Source organism: Bactrocera oleae, chromosome 3 (genome assembly GCF_042242935.1).
Source record: "Bactrocera oleae isolate idBacOlea1 chromosome 3, idBacOlea1, whole genome shotgun sequence".
In the NCBI taxonomy this organism is placed as follows: Eukaryota; Metazoa; Arthropoda; class Insecta; order Diptera; family Tephritidae; genus Bactrocera; species Bactrocera oleae.
The window spans coordinates 55401507-55415938 of NC_091537.1; the positions used below are offsets into that span (position 1 = coordinate 55401507).

The 14432-nt window shown below is 33.8% G+C and overlaps 2 long non-coding RNA genes across 4 annotated transcripts in view; one reads left to right on the top strand and one right to left on the bottom strand.

The window, feature by feature from the left end:
• Positions 1–14432, top strand: part of LOC118681722 (uncharacterized) — a 60586-nt gene that overhangs the window by 7761 nt on the left and 38393 nt on the right. For 2 of the 3 annotated variants that reach the window (XR_011395322.1, XR_011395324.1), the window contains exon 3: positions 4848–4973. This is a non-coding gene — a long non-coding RNA (uncharacterized lncRNA). Of the gene's footprint in view, positions 1–4613; positions 4722–4847; positions 4974–14432 lie in introns of those variants that run through there. The other variant, XR_011395323.1, reaches the window with a different exon arrangement.
• Positions 5036–7960, bottom strand: LOC138856216 (uncharacterized). Its single transcript, XR_011395328.1, has 3 exons — positions 7812–7960; positions 7405–7729; positions 5036–5268 (listed from the first exon to the last, which is right to left on the bottom strand). It is a non-coding gene; the product is annotated as an uncharacterized lncRNA (long non-coding RNA).

The following is a 14432-nucleotide window of genomic DNA, read 5'->3' on the forward strand; positions in this document are numbered from 1 at the left end:
GTTCTTTGGCTACAACGCATCTCCTGTGATTCGCTGGATGTGGCTCGCCACAATTGACGCATTTTACTCTTTGGTTGTGAGGTTTTTCACAATTTACTGTAAGATGATTGCCTGCACATTTAACACATCTTGGCCCTTTGCAGCAATAATTTTGCGTGTAACCAAAGGCCTGGCATTTTTTACATTGGGGGATCAGTTTATTTCCTTTCATTGGTTGGATTTCCACTTTACACCCAAGTATATGACTTATTTTCATTATTTTTTCTATGTTTTCTTCGTTGCTAAATGTCAACATAAACATATTCAATGGCTTTTTTTCTTTCCATGACAATTTATTGATAGCAGAGATAATTTTAAACCCTTTTTCAGCTAAAAATGATCCAACAACGATTGGATTACATGAGTGGTGCAGGTTTTTAGCCATTACCCTTACTGGTCTTTTTTGTTTATTTTCATATGAATAAAAATCAAAATGATTTTCTTTAAGTAGCTTAATTGCTTCTTTATAATCATTTGACTCTCTACAATTCATTTTGACTGTTGAGTCGTTGATTAATTTCATTTGAAAGGAACTTTCATTTATATGTTCTTTCATCAAGCAGTATAAGGTTTCATACGATTTGATTCCATTTACAACAATAGGCGGTGGTAATGGTTCTTTTTTAGTCTTTTTGGGAGTTTGCATATTTTTCTTTATAGTGGTTGGTGAGGGTGTTGTATTTATTTTTCGTTTTTTTCCTATATTTGAGTTCATTTTTACACCTAAGTGCTCTGTAGTTCTTAAAATATCCTTCTTCATCTGTTCGTTTGTAATCTTCTCTTTTTTTATTTCTATTATCAATTATACGTTTTTTTGGTGTCTTCGAAGTTTTTGAATTTTTTCATTGCTTACTTTTCCATCTATAACCTCGGTTGGTTTGCATTTTATAGTTGAGTGAAAAGAGTTGTTGTACCATTCTAAGCTTTTGAACATTTTCTCTTGAGTACTCAGTCTGGGTTCTTCTATTTCGAAAATTCTCATCTTTTAAATCTAGATCTTCTTGATTTAAGCAAATTTTTCGTTTTAAAGTTATGATTTTTATTTCCTGACTTTTTTGTTGCGTAAGTATTATTTGTGTGTGGAAACGATTTACTACTGTGTCTAGGATGGGGAAATGGTCGTTTTGCTCCTCGGCTTGCGAATGTATAATAATATAACAGATATTGCATTATTTCGCCAGTATTTACGTCTATTCTGCTCAAAAAGTCTGCTACTTTATTTTGTTTTCCTTTGACATAACATATATTAAAGTCATATTCGCCCAATTTTAAAAGCCATCTCGGGAGTCTCGAATTTATGTATTTGCCATTGTATTTGGACTTAAGCCAAACGAAAGGCCTAAAGTAATTTACTGGCCAAACTATTGCTAGGAGTTCTTTTTCTAAGGTGGCATATCTTCTTTCATGGAGTAAGACAGCTCCGATAGCATGATTACTTGCGTCGGCGGAAGCTATCAACTTTTTATGTAAATCTGGGTATATTAATATGGTGGGTTTACTAAAAGGATTTTTAATTTTTCAAATGAGTCGACATATTGTGGGACTTTCAAATTTATTTTGATGTCTTTTTTAAGATATCTAGTAAAGCCGTAGGCAATTTTTGCTTAGTCCTTCACGAATTTCTTAAAATATCCGGTGATACCTAGAAAATATTTTATTTGCCTCTGTGTTTTTGGTAATTGGAGTTTTTTAATATCCTGTATTTTTGCTGTGCCTGGTTTAACTTCCTCTGTAGTCAATACGTGCCCTAAATATTCTGTTGTTTTAGCGAAGAAGTTACATTTATCTATTTATAATTTTAAATTATATTTTCTCAACCTTTCGAAAATTTTATTTATGCTAAATATTAGGATATCGTCTAGGTATAAGACGCATATCACGCCAATTAAATCTCTTAATATTGAATTCATTAATCGTTGAAAGGTTGGCGGGGCATTCTTTAATCCGAAAGGCATCCTTCTGAATTCATAATGCCTAAATGGTGTGGAAAATGCCGTTTTCTTTCGGTCATTTTCATTTATTAGGATTTGGTGAAGTTCTTTTGCTAAGTCGAGTGTCGTGAAGTACTGAGCCTAATTTTTCGAGAATAGTTTCATTGTTTGGAATTGAAAATTTATCGTCTACCGTAACTTCGTTTAGTTTCCTGTAATCAATAACGATGCGCCACTTTTTATATATATAATAACTTTTTGGGCACAATCCACAAGGGTGAATTGAAAGGGGAGTTACTCTCTGTGATTATACCATTTCTGTTATTTGCCTTTTTATTTCCTGCTCGTTTATTTGGGGTACCTGTATATTTCGGAATATATGGGTTTATCGGTTGTTGTAACGATTTCGTATTGTATTGTGTGAGAATGCGATAGTTTTTGCCCATCCTGAAAGAATAAATCACTATTTTTTGATATGATAGTTTTGAGGTGTTCTGCTTCCTCGGAATTCGTATCCTCTCTAATTAACTTTTTATAAAGTTCTTCGTCGGCATTAATTGTTTCAAGTGCATGTACTTCGTTGATATTAAATGGGCATGTACCAACGAATTTCGTTCGAATATTATTGATTTCGAGGTATTCGTCCTCGATGCTTATATGTGCCTTTAAGGGTGTAAGGATATTATTACTTATTATCTCTTCAAAAGTTTTTGCTTTGAAATCTGTGAGCTTCCAGCTCATTAAGTTTTCGTCATTACATTCTTTCGGTAATTCTGTTATAATTTCGTATTTAACTTGTGTTTGCCCGCTTAAGGTATTAAATGTAAAAATATTTTCTAGCTTTATTCTCTTATATTGTGGTAAACAGAATTTATTTAATAATGATGTCGTTGAGCCATTGTCTAGCAAGCATCTAATTTTAACCTTTCCTATAGTGAGTTCTACTATCGGTAGACATGTCGATGGGTGGCTAAAAATTTGTCTATTGGATGTGGTCTACCTCCATCGGCTCTGGTGCGATGTAAAAATTATGTCTCATTTGTCTGGATAATTGATCGGGTTGCCTATATTGCCTGGAGAAGCGAACATGTTGTCCTGAGTTATGATAATTTTGCCTGTATTGTCTTGAGGACCAGAAGAACGGTCTCGTTGTCCTGAATTATAGTAGTTTTTCTTCGAGTGTATAATAGGCTTCCCTCAGATTATTTATGTTCCTACTATGAATAATGCTACCTTATCTATGCCGTTCAGAAATGTTTTTAAAATTAATGATTCGTTGACGCTAGGAGAAAGCTCTACAGGTTTTGTTTGGTCGAATTCATACTTATTATTTAATTTATCTAATATATACTTTAAACTATTGTAGTAATTACTCACGTTGGTATATTTGGTGCAAATGGTTTGGTTATAAAGGCCATGATAGGTTTCCTTGACTCAAAAGTTTTTTATTAATTCCGCTTTAATTTCGTTCCATGTTGCAGATGGACCCAATGTCCTGATGACTTGAAGCACTGCTATCTGAATTTTAGTCCAGATGTGTCTCTCGAAAATGAATTGTTTAAGCGCCGGGTTCTTATAGAACAGAGGAAGAATAATTTCGACTTCTCTCAAGAAGGATAAGAGATCGTATTCCTTGTTTATGCCATAGTAAGGTTTAATCCTTGCGGCTTCCTTTATAAGCTCTGTTGCCGGGACTTGGTTGGCCATTTTTCGTTTTATAATGTATTATAATATTTCACTTATTTGGTTTTTTTTGTTTACATATATTATATATATTTTATTTTAATTAAAAACTAAAATAAACAATATCTTAACTTTAAATTTTCCATCATACATTTTTCTGATGCCGATTTTGACAGTTTTGCACTCATGAAATATCAAAATTTAAATTGCTCGTACACTCGAATATGATGCTTTGCTATATTGCCGCGTCACTATATTCATATAATCAGTGTGACGAACGATTTAGCTATGTCCGTTTGTTTATCTGTGTGTATATACGCGAACGAGTCCCTCACTTTTTGAGATATCGATCTTAAGTTTGCGCACGTCCTTCTTCCCCAAGAAGCTTTTAATTTATCGAAATCGCGATATCGAACGACTATAGCATATAGCTGTCATACAATCTGACCGATCGAAATCAAGTTCTTGTTTGAAAAACTTTTTTATATGACAGAATATCCTAACGAACATTTACATATATTATTGCCCAAAATAAGGCTCTAATCTTCGAACAATTTGTTAAGATCGGACCGTTATAGCCATTAAAACTGTCCAATCAAAAGCAAGATAAAAATCTTTATAAAAGATGTTTTTTCTTATAAGATCCTAAATTCGACTTAAGGCGGTTTATATCAAACAATATGGTTAGAAAGAATTAGTAAAACGTTTTCGATTGGCTGTAAGCCATTGGTCGGTTAGGCTGTCAGATTTCATATTTGGTCATACATGTAGTTTGTTGCTATTAGAAATGCACCTGTGAAGTGTATTATAGATTAGGTTAACGAAGTTAACGTTTTTTGTTGTTTTGTGTTTACTTTTTCACGAAAAACAATTATTACATATATCTTTATTTCTATTTATTTATTTTAATTCATCAAATATGGAGAAACTAAAACTTTCAAATATTTCAGTATTATTAAATTTACTCTTCAGCGGAAGTTGCACGCTATTGAAATCTGAATAAATTAGCGTTTCATGATAATTCTTCTAAATATTTTGTCTTAAATGCAGAACTTTTCCGACAAATGAGTAAGAAAAAATTAAACGTTTTTTAAAATGTTTACAGACTTATTATTACAGAATATTCTTATATACTTATTTGAATCTTGTTTTATATAAATATATTCCTAAATATGATATTACTCTATTTTCTAGGCTGAAGAACGATTAACGCTGATAGAAGAGCAACGGCTCATGGAAGAAAAACGTCAACGAATGCGTAAAGAAGAAGAAAAGCAAAGCAGAACAAACGATGACACTGGGGGAAAATAATTTAATTCAGTATGTTCTTACCTTAAGTCTTAATTTAAATATTTCATTTTTATAGTATTAATACTTGTACATAGAATTAAATATCCAACACAACATACCACCCTAGGCGTGGATGGTATTCCAAATAAGGTCTTACATATTGCCATTAAACGCAATGCGAGACGATTTACTGAATTGCTTACGTGGTGCTTTCCCGAAAATGTGGAAAAAGCAACGACTGCCTTTGTTGCAGAAACCAAATAAACCAGCAGGAGAGCCCAGCTCATACCGACCGCTTTGTATGCTGGATACGATTGGCAAGATACTAGAGCAAATAATATGTTTACGATTAGAGTTGTACTAAGAAAGAGAAGAAGGGTCTGTCTGACAACCAATATCGAAGAAGCTCACTGATATAGCTAACAAGGCAATAGAAGGAACTAGATGGATGTATAGCACAAAGAAATACTGGGTTGTGGTCACATTTTATGTCAAAAACGCGTTTAACCCATATCATAAGTGCCCTGGAACGTAAGGAAACACCGACTTACTTAATTAAGATTATAAGCAGTTATCTATATGATCGCCTGTTATTGTATGATACGGATGAAGGACAAATAAAATATGCGGTAACGGGAGGAGTTCCACAAGGTCCACTCATTAAGCAGGTTCAGATTATCGGATACGTGGATGATATTGCCATAACTATAGTGGCAAAAAAACACGGCCATCTTGAGAACCTTTGCAATCATGTGGAAGCACCGATCAAAGAATGGCTCACAGCAACAAACCTTCAACTTGCGGGGTAAAAACCGGAAGCGATGCTCATCACAAGCAAGACGAAACTTGAGTTAATCAAACTAAATATAGACGGCTATAGTATCATGATGCAGCAGTCGCTGACGTATCTAGGAGTATTGATAGACACTAAACTTAGCTACAAGACGCACATCGATAAAGTATGTCAAAAAGCAACAAGTGGAACGGCAGCACTAACGAGAATAAACTAGCGTGGGATAGAGTGAGAGTGTGGTGTGCTATAGCTCTGACTGACGAGCCGAATGGCTAAGCTTGACCTTACGGTGTAATGCTTAACGGCGGTTCCGTGCAGGCAAATAAAAAGCAATGACAATGCATTTAAGGGTTTAGTATGTAGCCGTATTGGTCTTTAGCGGCCAATACGAATTGTGTATACCGTACGGAAAAGTGACGGTAGTGTCCAAAATCGATTTCCGAAAAACCCAAATGCAGTAATTGTGGCGAAAGCGATCCGGCAAACCACAGGGGATGTATTGTAATCAAAGAGCTTCAAAGTATTCGAAACAAAAAGTCCCTATTAATTTGTTCAGTACGTCAAATAATCTGCCCACCGGAAATAAAAATTATGTCAACAACTAACATCGAGTAAAGACGAGTAAGCCCAGTTCTTTCGAAGTTGCGAAAAGTAACTCAAAATTAATAAACACAAACAACACTAAGTTGAATATAGACGTATTGACTCAAATTCTTGAGATGTTAAATAAACAAGAAATTTTCAATTTCGATCTTTGCAGTCGTTTAGATAACTTCGAAAAAAATAAAAACAAAACGAAATCTAAGGTATGAATGGTGCTCTCCGAATTATGACATGGAACGCAAATGGATTATTAAAGCACCAAGAAGAACTTCAAATTGTTTTGGAAAAAGAGAAGAGAGAGAGAGGCACAGCCACATTACTTTCAAAAGCTAAGGACGAGACTTATTCCAGGCGGCTCAGGAAACAGGATGTGAGTTTGTATCGACCGGAAGACCAACTTAGTTGCCAACGGATACCAACAAAATACCCGATGTAATCTACTTCTTTATTCCTAAGAAAGTATTCCAAAATTTTAACGAAATTTAAGGGGGCTTTGATCTAAGCTCTGATCATTGCCCAATATATTTAACCTTAATCGAAACAGTTATTAAAAAATAACTAAAATTAAAACTATACAACAAAAATATGTACTGCACTTCGTTCAAACAAGTAATTCAGGCTACAATAAACTGTCCACAAATCACAACAATCGAACACCTAGAGCTAGAAATTGACAGGTTTACAAAAGAACTTAAACAAACTGCTTGGGATAATACTCCGGAGATAAAGCGGAAAATTATAGGTTCACATATGGCAACCAACACGCTCATCACTAGACAAAACCCCTTTAATAGACCAGCAGCTGAGAGAAACGAGAAATCACTTATATTAAGAATGAGTCAATACACAAATCCTTATCTCAACTATCGACTGATAAAAAAGATGATTACTCGCTACCAAATATCTTAAACGTCCAACATGTCACGTTGCGCCATTAAAAATTAACAGTAATACATGGGCTAGAAGTGCTTGCGATAAAGCAAATGCATTCGCAACACATCTAGCTGAAACCTCCAAATGAGAGTAATGCAAATTTATTACTATTATGAGTTTTGTGAGAGTTACCTTATGGCTTGCTGGCGTAAATAGTCTAATGCTCAAAATTTCCTCATAAATCTGTGATGTCTGAAAGTAACCCTCACAATACAAAAAATATGCGTTTGTTTTGCTTTATACCTCATCATGTGTTATCATCGACTTCTGTTCACCGCTGTCAACGAGAGATATCCCGGGTCTTGCCATATGTTTTTGCACCACATCTCCAACACGTATACGCTACATAAGTACTTGTATTTACATATAACATATAAATATGTATATATATATTCGTGATTGTAAGGTGACCAAGGATATCTTTTGTAGCCATGGCTGTTAACGCCTGTCGCAGAACCTTTAATTGCAAGGGAAATGCCTTATATTATAATTTATTATAAATATAAGAATTTTTTTATTACAATAAATATGTTACTTACGGTCTTTTAACATTTTACTACCTTCCAAGTATGAATGAAAAGGCATCTATGTTTAAATGCTTCGGTCAATATTTTATTTGTAAATACTTGTATGTATATATATATGTTTATATATAATACATGTACAAATAAAATGATATTTATGTTTAAATAATGTGTGTTGGAAGTAACATTTTAAGTTTATACTTCAATCCTGCATGCCAAACTTTATCGAAAGCTTGTGCTACATCAAGGAATATTGCTGAGCACACTTTTTTTTCTTCTAATGTTTTTTCTATTGTATCAGTTATTCGATGAACCTGATCAATCGTAGAGTGTTGATTCCGAAAACCAAATTGATGATTTGGAATAAGATTTTTCTCATCAATTATTGGTTTTAATCTTTTCAATAAAAGTTTTTCAAACAATTTGGACATAACCGGAAGCAGAGAAATTGGTCGGTATGATGTGGTTTCATGGGGTGGCTTTCCAGGTTTGGGTATCATAATAACTTCAGGCACTTTCCATAATGGCGGTACATATTGTAGTCTGAATGATGCATTAATCAGATTGGTTATTTTAAGTAATGCTTTCTTTGGTAGTTCTCTAAGTATCTGGCCGGTGATCAGGTCGAAACCAGGAGCTTTTTTAGGGTTCATGGTATTTTTAATTTCTTTTTTGATTTCAGCTAGAGTGACCCGTGGTATTTCCATATTTTCTTGTGCAATAATGTTTGGTAACAGTGTAGTTTCATCCATCGTGTTGGGTTGAAAAATCGTTTCAAGGTTTTCAGCAAATCTGGATGCTTTCTCATAGTTATTTCTAGCCCAGCTACCATCAATGTTTTTAATTGGAGGGGTTTGCATAATTGGTCTTTTCAGTCTTTTGGTAGACTTCCAAAGTGAATATTCAGTACTTGAGTCATTTGTAAGTTCACATAGAAACGCACTCATGGTATCGTTCTTAAATTGTTTAATTTCGTTTCTCAATTGAGACGTTAAGTTATTCAGTCTAGTTTTATCTAGTGGGACTCTGGATTGTTGCCATTTTTTCCTCGCTTTTCTTTTTTCAAAAATTAGTTCCAATATTTCTTTAGGATAATTGTTACCTTTTGGTCTTAAACAAACTTCAGATGTATTTTGCCACGCTAAATACTGGATATCATTGATCACAGATTGTAATGGAACTGCTAATTCAATTCTTTGGTCAAGTAAAATTCTAAAGCTTTCCCAATCAGTCCATTTGTTAGTCAGATATGGATTAGCTGGCTTCATTATAATGTTTTCACTTAAAGTTAGAACAATCGGCGAATGATCTGAATTTAAATCGAAAAGATCTTCTATTTTCATGTAATTGCTTGAAACATCTTTTATGACAAGGAAATCAATAGGATCAGGAACCTTGTTTGGGTCGGTAGGCCAGTATGTGGGTTTGCCCGTTGATAAGGTTTCACACCCATATATTTGAACCGCTTTTAATAACTCCCTTCCTTTAGTTGTGATGAGCCTCGATCCCCAGAGCGTGTTTTCCTATGTTTTTGAAGAACTCTTCATATTTATCACACTTAATATTGTGTTTAGGGGGGCTGTACAAGCTAACTACCGTAATGTTACCATTCTTTGTTTTAATGTTTATTGCCGTTGCTTGTATATCTTCCGCTTCCAGTTTCATTTGCTCATTATGGTTGAGATTTTCATTGATTATTACCGCACTTCCTCCCCTTGCTGCATTTTCTGGATGTATAGTGTGGTAGACTTTATATCCTTTAAATCTAATGAAAGATTGTTTAGTAAAGTGCGTTTCTGATATCAGGCACACGTCTAGTTTATTTATGTCCAGGATTGCCTGTACTTCTTGGTGATGGTTGAGCAACCCATTTGCATTCCATGACATAATTTTAATTGTTTTAGCCATCAAGACCTTCTTTTTTGATTAGGTGCAGTCTTTTTAGTACTGCCCTCAAGTTTATTAACCCTTTTATTGATTTTAGAAAAAGAGTCTTCTAGGTTGGTCATTTTATCAAGAATGAGTTGAAGGGTTTGGCTAATACCCCCTTTTTTGGTATCAATACCTTGCATTTCAGTACCTGATGCAGCTACAGAGGCATAGGTTGGTTTTTTTTGAACGTTGTCCGTTTTATTTTGAACGCTGGCAGCTTTATTTATTTTTGATGCATCTTTTACAATATGTTTTGGGATATGTTTGTTCAAATTGGGATTATCAATGTTTTTATTTTTGATTTTTTGCAGTTCTTTGGCTACAACGCATCTCCTGTGATTCGCTGGATGTGGCTCGCCACAATTGACGCATTTTACTCTTTGGTTGTGAGGTTTTTCACAATTTACTGTAAGATGATTGCCTGCACATTTAACACATCTTGGCCCTTTGCAGCAATAATTTTGCGTGTAACCAAAGGCCTGGCATTTTTTACATTGGGGGATCAGTTTATTTCCTTTCATTGGTTGGATTTCCACTTTACACCCAAGTATATGACTTATTTTCATTATTTTTTCTATGTTTTCTTCGTTGCTAAATGTCAACATAAACATATTCAATGGCTTTTTTTCTTTCCATGACAATTTATTGATAGCAGAGATAATTTTAAACCCTTTTTCAGCTAAAAATGATCCAACAACGATTGGATTACATGAGTGGTGCAGGTTTTTAGCCATTACCCTTACTGGTCTTTTTTGTTTATTTTCATATGAATAAAAATCAAAATGATTTTCTTTAAGTAGCTTAATTGCTTCTTTATAATCATTTGACTCTCTACAATTCATTTTGACTGTTGAGTCGTTGATTAATTTCATTTGAAAGGAACTTTCATTTATATGTTCTTTCATCAAGCAGTATAAGGTTTCATACGATTTGATTCCATTTACAACAATAGGCGGTGGTAATGGTTCTTTTTTAGTCTTTTTGGGAGTTTGCATATTTTTCTTTATAGTGGTTGGTGAGGGTGTTGTATTTATTTTTCGTTTTTTTCCTATATTTGAGTTCATTTTTACACCTAAGTGCTCTGTAGTTCTTAAAATATCCTTCTTCATCTGTTCGTTTGTAATCTTCTCTTTTTTTATTTCTATTATCAATTATACGTTTTTTTGGTGTCTTCGAAGTTTTTGAATTTTTTCATTGCTTACTTTTCCATCTATAACCTCGGTTGGTTTGCATTTTATAGTTGAGTGAAAAGAGTTGTTGTACCATTCTAAGCTTTTGAACATTTTCTCTTGAGTACTCAGTCTGGGTTCTTCTATTTCGAAAATTCTCATCTTTTAAATCTAGATCTTCTTGATTTAAGCAAATTTTTCGTTTTAAAGTTATGATTTTTATTTCCTGACTTTTTTGTTGCGTAAGTATTATTTGTGTGTGGAAACGATTTACTACTGTGTCTAGGATGGGGAAATGGTCGTTTTGCTCCTCGGCTTGCGAATGTATAGTGGCATTGGTACTAATGCTGTCTTCTTCTAATAAGGGACCCTAATTGGTATTGTTATGAGTTGTGTTATCAGATATTGCATTATTTCGCCAGTATTTACGTCTATTCTGCTCAAAAAGTCTGCTACTTTATTTTGTTTTCCTTTGACATAACATATATTAAAGTCATATTCGCCCAATTTTAAAAGCCATCTCGGGAGTCTCGAATTTATGTATTTGCCATTGTATTTGGACTTAAGCCAAACGAAAGGCCTAAAGTAATTTACTGGCCAAACTATTGCTAGGAGTTCTTTTTCTAAGGTGGCATATCTTCTTTCATGGAGTAAGACAGCTCCGATAGCATGATTACTTGCGTCGGTGGAAGCTATCAACTTTTTATGTAAATCTGGGTATATTAATATGGTGGGTTTACTAAAAGGATTTTTAATTTTTCAAATGAGTCGACATATTGTGGGACTTTCAAATTTATTTTGATGTCTTTCTTAAGATATCTAGTAAAGCCGTAGGCAATTTTTGCTTAGTCCTTCACGAATTTCTTAAAATATCCGGTGATACCTAGAAAATATTTTATTTGCCTCTGTGTTTTTGGTAATTGGAGTTTTTTAATATCCTGTATTTTTGCTGTGCCTGGTTTAACTTCCTCTGTAGTCAATACGTGCCCTAAATATTCTGTTGTTTTAGCGAAGAAGTTACATTTATCTATTTATAATTTTAAATTATATTTTCTCAACCTTTCGAAAATTTTATTTATGCTAAATATTAGGATATCGTCTAGGTATAAGACGCATATCACGCCAATTAAATCTCTTAATATTGAATTCATTAATCGTTGAAAGGTTGGCGGGGCATTCTTTAATCCGAAAGGCATCCTTCTGAATTCATAATGCCTAAATGGTGTGGAAAATGCCGTTTTCTTTCGGTCATTTTCATTTATTAGGATTTGGTGAAGTTCTTTTGCTAAGTCGAGTGTCGTGAAGTACTGAGCCTAATTTTTCGAGAATAGTTTCATTGTTTGGAATTGAAAATTTATCGTCTACCGTAACTTCGTTTAGTTTCCTGTAATCAATAACGATGCGCCACTTTTTTTATATATAATAACTTTTTGGGCACAATCCACAAGGGTGAATTGAAAGGGGAGTTACTCTCTGTGATTATACCATTTCTGTTATTTGCCTTTTTATTTCCTGCTCGTTTATTTGGGGTTACCTGTATATTTCGGAATATATGGGTTTATCGGTTGTTGTAACGATTTCGTATTGTATTGTGTGAGAATGCGATAGTTTTTGCCCATCCTGAAAGAATAAATCACTATTTTTTGATATGATAGTTTTGAGGTGTTCTGCTTCCTCGGAATTCGTATCCTCTCTAATTAACTTTTTATAAAGTTCTTCGTCGGTATTAATTGTTTCAAGTGCATGTACTTCGTTGATATTAAATGGGCATGTACCAACGAATTTCGTTCGAATATTATTGATTTCGAGGTATTCGTCCTCGATGCTTATATGTGCCTTTAAGGGTGTAAGGATATTATTACTTATTATCTCTTCAAAAGTTTTTGCTATGAAATCTGTGAGCTTCCAGCTCATTAAGTTTTCGTCATTACATTCTTTCGGTAATTCTGTTATAATTTCGTATTTAACTTGTGTTTGCCCGCTTAAGGTATTAAATGTAAAAATATTTTCTAGCTTTATTCTCTTATATTGTGGTAAACAGAATTTATTTAATAATGATGTCGTTGAGCCATTGTCTAGCAAGCATCTAATTTTAACCTTTCCTATAGTGAGTTCTACTATCGGTAGACATGTCGATGGGTGGCTAAAAATTTGTCTATTGGATGTGGTCTACCTCCATCGGCTCTGGTGCGATGTAAAAATTATGTCTCATTTGTCTGGATAATTGATCGGGTTGCCTATATTGCCTGGAGAAGCCAACATGTTGTCCTGAGTTATGATAATTTTGCCTGTATTGTCTTGAGGACCAGAAGAACGGTCTCGTTGTCCTGAATTATAGTAGTTTTTCTTCGAGTGTATAATAGGCTTCCCTCAGATTATTTATGTTCCTACTATGAATAATGCTACCTTATCTATGCCGTTCAGAAATGTTTTTAAAATTAATGATTCGTTGACGCTAGGAGAAAGCTCTACAGGTTTTGTTTGGTCGAATTCATACTTATTATTTAATTTATCTAATATATACTTTAAACTATTGTAGTAATTACTCACGTTGGTATATTTGGTGCAAATGGTTTGGTTATAAAGGCCATGATAGGTTTCCTTGACTCAAAAGTTTTTTATTAATTCCGCTTTAATTTCGTTCCATGTTGCAGATGGACCCAATGTCCTGATGACTTGAAGCACTGCTATCTGAATTTTAGTCCAGATGTGTCTCTCGAAAATGAATTGTTTAAGCGCCGGGTTCTTATAGAACAGAGGAAGAATAATTTCGACTTCTCTCAAGAAGGATAAGAGATCGTATTCCTTGTTTATGCCATAGTAAGGTTTAATCCTTGCGGCTTCCTTTATAAGCTCTGTTGCCGGGACTTGGTTGGCCATTTTTCGTTTTATAATGTATTATAATATTTCACTTATTTGGTTTTTTTTGTTTACATATATTATATATATTTTATTTTAATTAAAAACTAAAATAAACAATATCTTAACTTTAAATTTTCCAACATACATTTTTCTGATGCCGATTTTGACAGTTTTGCACTCATGAAATATCAAAATTTAAATTGCTCGGACACTCGAATATGATGCTTTGCTATATTGCCGCGTCACTATATTCATATAATCAGTGTGACGAACGATTTAGCTATGTCCGTTTGTTTATCTGTGTGTATATACGCGAACTAGTCCCTCACTGTTTGAGATATCGATCTTAAGTTTGCACACGTCCTTCTTCCCCAAGAAGCTTTTAATTTATCGAAATCGCGATATCGAACGACTATAGCATATAGCTGTCATACAGTCTGACCGATCAAAATCAAGTTCTTGTTTGAAAAACTTTTTGATATGACAGAATATCCTAACGAACATTTACATATATTATTGCCCAAAATAAGGCTCTAATCTTCGAACAATTTGTTAAGATCGGGCCATTATAGCCATTAAAACTGTCCAATCAAAAGCAAGATAAAAATCTTTATAAAAGATGTTTTTTCTTATAAGATCCTAAATTCGACTTAAGGCGGTTTATATCAAACAA